Genomic DNA, 6,541 nt, shown 5'->3' on the forward strand with positions numbered 1-6,541 from the left:
GCCCACGCGACGCGCCCGCCCGGCCGGCCGTGTCCGGGAGCGACGACACCGCTCGCTGGATATGCTACCGCTGTCGATCGATCGAGATCCACGGATGGGTGACGTGCTGGCGACCACAGCGCAAAGGAACCAACTAGTGCGCAGGTGCATGTCATCGGAGAGGTAACGTAAAGTGGTTTGGGTGTGGTTGTCGTTGCCGACGCCGGAGGTGCATCAAACTTTACACGGAGAGACATGTCGGTCGCCATTAACGAACCATGCATGCTTCCGTGTCAATTAGCATGCCGGTGCAGGCTAGTGATCGTGGACATGATTAGCTGTGCTGCAGAGGGCATGCACGCAGCGGTGTTCTGAGGCACTGATTTAAGCGGGTAATATATTGCTAATCTCAAGTACGGCTACTTCTCAGTCGAGCCGTAGTGTGGACAGTGAAACGCGACGTGAGGTTTTCGGCTGTCTGCCAGACAAGGCAAGTGGCATTGTACTGATCGAGATTCAAAAGATAAAGCCTAACAACAGGTTGTAACCGATAACTAATCTAGTTTGTTCCACGAAGTTATATTTCCATGGCTTCAATGAAAGCATACAAAAAACTTCTCTAAATTACTAGGATTTATCGTTCCCACTAAAAAAGAGGATTTACTGAATTCTCGAAAAATGCTGGTAAATTAATTTTCTCTTGAGAAACATGACAGACACAAACGCTCACATAGATGTAAATACACTAATCCCTATGCTATCGATGTGAACATTGTCTCCTACTGAAAAAGTATCCCCTTAATAAGACACACAGGTGTTAAACATGAGATTTGATCTCTGGTGTGACACAGATTGGTTCTCAAAATGTTGGTTCTTCAACTGTGAAACATCTTCTTTATTTGCAATTGTGATTTTGCTCATGCCATGCGGCGAATCTTCTAGGGTGTCATCTAACAAACATTATTATTTATTCTGAGGCATTGGTAATGTGTGTATTAACTGATCGAAAAGACAAAATACTTCTTAAATTTCAAGGAATAAGGTGCATTTCAAGAATCAAGTTTCATCATTTTAACCAACGAAATGTGGGTTATGTGCCACAAGCTTACAGCTGAATTCCAAAGAGGTTTACGGTAGTATAATCTGAAGTCACGTAAATTAGATTTCTTTTTCCAATAAAGGGCGCTTTATTACTTAAAAGGTTTAAGCATTACACCCGACCTCTGCATACTAAGATGCACACAGCCAAAATAAGTCCATACACAGAACAAAAAACCAAAAAAGAGACGTAAATTAGATATTTGGTCAAAGTTAAATTTTGAAATGTGATCACACCTTATTCACGGAATGGAGGAAGTAAGAAGTTGAGTGCTCTTTTGCTGGTCGAGGTTGCGGCCCTATGTTCGGCAATGCGGTTTATTATAGAACTAATCTAGTATTTTTCATACCATGAAAATTGCATCTTTGGTGCAGGCAAAAGTCCGATCTCAACGAAAGTTGCCAAATACTCCCTATGTCATGAAACTTGCGGAGTGAACCTAGTGAATTAGGTATTACTATGGTTCTAAAAAAAGGTATTACTATAATCCATGTTGTACATTTGGCCGTTGGCCATATGGCCTTGGCGGGAGACACAAGACATGGTTGGGCGTTCCTTGGTAACATGAACCTCGATGCGCAACTGGCATGATCTGCGACGCATGGTGGCTCACCGGCGCAGTTAAGGGCGAACGCATCCAGATCTTGAGGCCGGCCGGGTGACGTATGTGCATTGCCAGATAAGACAGTTTTGCCTGCTGGCACTACAAGTTGGATTACCTGTGGTGATTAGTTGTGGCTTAATTAAGTGTGGTGATTAGCTGTGGGCTTATCCCCCATGGCATGCAAGGATCTCCTATGATAACGACAATAATATAAGGAATATCATCTGCGTTGAGAGCTCGAAAGGGAGTGTGGGCGCACACGGATTGAATATAGATCCCCTGATGGTTAATTTGAAGGTTGGATATGTGAGATGAGGAAGAGAAGGGTGATAACAGGCAGCTTCTTGGCGGGTGGGGCGATGCTTCCATATCCAAGTGGAGTATATACATAAAGCGGAGGCATCCATTGTTGAACTCAACTGGTGCAGTGGCATTGCCATCACCCCTTCTGATATTCAGACACCATAATGATGGGGATTCTCGTGATTTTCCATTGTTAATGGAACCGGCACGATGCCCTGGTCTTCTAAAACATAATCTCGTGATTTGCATGACAAGTGCAACTATGCAAGAGTTGACAAAATTTATGTAGCGTTTTAAACGGGGCCTGATCGAGAGAAGCGCTGAGGCAGCAAATGGTTAAGGCGGCCGATCAACCATTCTCTAATCAATGGGATCTCATTTGTTTAAGCCTAGTAGGACTGTAGGAGTACCACTGGTTTCGATGTAGCAGCGGTGACTGAGACAGATTCTAGCGGGCGGGCGGGTTAAGTTATTCCTCACATCCAAAACCACTCACCCTTAGCTGGCCGGCTACACAGCAATGGGACAGTATGTTGATACTCCTTTGTTCCTTTTTACTTCGCGTATAAAAATTTTGTCAAGTAAAACTTTGTGAAGTTTGACCAAATATATGCGAAAAGATATCAACATTTACAATACCAAGTATATATAATAGACATTGTAAATGTTGATATCTTTTCTATAAGTTTGGTCAAATTAAATATATTTTGACTTCAGATAAAACTTCTATGCAAACTAAATACTTTAGCTATATGTCAAGCAGCTGAAAATTTATATGGATCAGTCTCAGTCAATCTCTGGTTCAAGAATCGCGCTACTTGTATTCTTTTCTGTTGTCTGTGTTGTCAAGTTGTTGGCTGAAACCTTTGACTGACCACTATTCTGGGTCAGTCAATTTCCTATTGGGCCGAACCCATTTCGTGTTTCCTCCTGTTGCCTCCCCTTTTCTTCTGTTTGTATGTCTTTTTCGATTCCCTTTTTAGTTGGTTTCTATGGGAATTTGTGGGATGTTGGGTGAGTGTAAAATGTATATACCCAATTAGTATATAAAATGTGTATAAATTATATTAGTTGAAAATTGCAAAATTATTTATTTATTTCTTATACATAGTAAAAAAAAGTGCAAAGTTGTGCGCAAGTTTTTTTGTTAAGTTTTTTCTTTTTCTTTCTTCTTAAATGTTTGTACCGCTACCAATAATTCATTCTACTTAGAAAATTTCATTAATTTGAATTTGTTTTCATTTAGTTTTATTTTCTTTTTCTTTAAGGTCGATACAATTGCCATTGATTTATTCTTTCTTAGGAAATTTCTTTTTACTGAAATTGCATTATTACATGCTTATACTTGCACATTATAAAAGGTATAGTTTCTGTGTAAATTGTGTGCAAATTTTCTCTTTATTTGTGTTTAATTTTTATTTTCTTTCTTCTTAAAGGGTAATATCAATTGCACAAATTTATTATTCCTTAGAAAATTTTATTATTTTGATTTTTTTTTCAGTTTTCTTTTCAAAGGTTGGTACAATGCCACTAATTCATTCTTCTAATTTTTTTAAATAATTCCACTATTATTTGATTATTCTTGCATATATATATAAATGTGTAAATTGGGAGCAAAATTTGTCTTTATTATTTTATTTTATTCATTTTATTTCCTTAAAGGGTAATAACATTGCCACTAATGCACTCTTCTTAAAAAACTTTTATTTTCAAAATTCCATTATTATATGCCTATTCTTGCACATTATTAAAATAAAAATATATTTTTTGTGTAAATTCTGTGCGAAATTTGTCATTATTTATTTTATTTTATTCATTTTATTTTTCTTAAATGGTACTGACAATGCCATCTGTGCGAAACTCGTCATTATTTATTTTATTTTATTCACTTTATTTTTTTTGAACTGTACTAACAATGCCAGTAATTCATTCTAGATTACAAAACTTCATGATTTTTTTTAGTTTTTTATCATTTCGTATCTTCCTTAAGGTTGATACCAATGCCACTAATTCATTCCTTCTTAGGAAACTTCATTTTTGCGAAATTCCTCTACTCTATGTTTATTCTTGCATATTGTAAAAAAACACAATTTCTATGTGAAATGCGTGCAAACTTTGCCTTTATTTATTTCATTTTCTTATTTTGTTTGTTCTCGAAGGGTAATATCATTGTCACTAATTCATTCTTTCTTAAATATATTATTATTTTGGTTTATTATAGTTATTGTTTCATTTCTTTCTTCTTAAGGGTAATATCAATGCCCTTAATTCACTCTTCTTTTGAAAAAATTGTTATTTTGTTTTTATTTTATTGTTGTTTCATCTTCTTTCTTCTTTAAGGTAATTATGGTTTATTCACACGTCTTGAAATAGGCTTTTGTTTCAGTTGATAGATAAAAGTCGTAAGAAAATCCTCAGGACATCTCCAACGCCAACCCGCAAACCGTCCGCATACGTGCGGACCGTGTTGCCGAACCCCGAGGGCCATCCAATGTGGGCATGTATCGTCCGCAGGGTGGTCTAATAGCGTTTTTTCCTGCAAACCGGAAACAAGCATTGGGACCACCCTGTATCGGCCAGGGTGGTCCGACTGTGGGAGTCCAGACCGATGTCACGTCCGCTTCTGACCGCCCTGGTTCACCAAAAAACTCCCTCCTCTCTCGCGCGCTCGAGTTCCTGCCCAGTGCCACAGCTGCCCACATTCATTCCGTTGTAGAGCGCGCCTCTTCACATTGAAGACGGCTCAGGACGGACGCGACCTCTCACTACATCCGCCATTGAAGAGGCACGCTGGCCGAGGGCATCGTCCGCTACACGCCCTGCGGAACACGCCTCCTCACCGCATTCAAATGCCTCCATTAACCGCATGGAAACCAAAAAACCTACTCTAGTCACACGTGTGTTTGCGAGTGGGCCGACATTAAACACAACGCCGGGCAAGCTCCTCCCGTCCGCTCGCTATTTAAAGGAGGCTAGACGCCGGGCAAAAATCATACCAATCCACCGCTCCCCATCTCCTCCTTCCACCATTTTCTCCACCCTTTCGATGGCATCCGACGAGTAGGAAGAGCAGTTCTCCAGCTGGGTGGTCAACCGAGTCCGCCGGATAAGAGCGAGGCAGGTTGCTGCTCGAACTCCCTCGCCAAGCCCGATGGAGCAAGTGGCCGCACCAAGCCGGCGCATGCTTCACCAACTTGCTGCTCCAGGCCAGCTCGGGGAAGGTGTGGTGAACGTGCCAGGCAAGCTCACGATACCTCGCCTCCCGTTCGGGTATTGTTTAGTTAAAATATTTTGAAATGTAAATGTTTTAGTTCGGTCTACTTAGAAATCATCTAGTTTGCATGTAATTCATTCGGTCAGTTGAAATCCGACTTGAAATGTATGCGCATAGCTTTGGATGGCCGACTCTCGCATCAGTGTCAACGGACTGGTCTCCTCAGTCCAGTGACGGATCTGTTGTCCGGTTTGCCCGTCGGCATTTGAGATGCCCTTATATTGAAAGCACTTTGTAGACCCCTTTTGTTTTCTTCTCTGCTGCATGGTTCTTCAATTATCTGCCGTGTTTTCTGTACTATGATGCTCGTAAGAGGTGTGCTAGTTATTTATGATCTGTTCTGTAAGGCTGGCCATAGTTGGGGTAACATAAGTAGTATCATGCACTTGGGACTCGCAAACATGCTTATGTGGCAGACAATTAAAGAAGAAAGAAATGATTATAGTAACATAGGTAGATACCGTAGTAACATAATAAACGTGATGCTACTATGTGTCATGCATGGCAATAAATGAGACAACTTATGATACTAATGTATGATACTATGCACTATAGAGATAGTAATATAGACTAGTAACATATGCATGTTACTAGTCTAAGTTACTCCCCACTATGACCAGCGTAAAGCTTTGTTCACAGCCTTGAAGACGGGGAACGACCATTTCTATATCTAACCACCGAAATTCGAGACCTACATATCTCCTTGGGCACCGACCAGCCGTTGAGCGGTACTACCTTCATCTGAGTGAATAAGTCATTCGCGTAGTTCTAGGTTGACGATTTAACTATCTAAATATGTATTATACTCCCTCCGTCCTTTGAAGAGTGTACTTCCAACTTTGTTGGAAAGTCAAACATTTTTATGTTTGACCGTATTTATACAATAATGCACCAACATTTATGCCATTAAATTAGTACCATTTGATTCATGATAAAATATTTTTCATCATATACCTATTTGGTTTCATAAACATTGATATTTTTTTGCACAAACTCAATCAAACATTGAGATAGTTTGACTCTCCAACAAAATTGGAAGTACACTCTTTAAACGAGCCATGGTCTATGTCAGATTGCAGATGCGAGGACGGATGGATGGGAATATTTACCGGAGCATCGATGGATCGCCGGGTCGATCTCTGTCCCCGCAACAAAGCTAGAGGATCAGGCTGCAAGTGGGACTCTCCACGGGAGGCCCGCATCCGTCCCACATCAGCCACATAGTATAAGCGGGAGGCCCGCATATGCCCACATATTTTTACGTGGGATAAGCGGGTTTAGC

This window comes from Triticum dicoccoides, chromosome 7B (assembly GCF_002162155.2).
Source record: "Triticum dicoccoides isolate Atlit2015 ecotype Zavitan chromosome 7B, WEW_v2.0, whole genome shotgun sequence".
Classification (NCBI taxonomy): Eukaryota; Viridiplantae; Streptophyta; class Magnoliopsida; order Poales; family Poaceae; genus Triticum; species Triticum dicoccoides.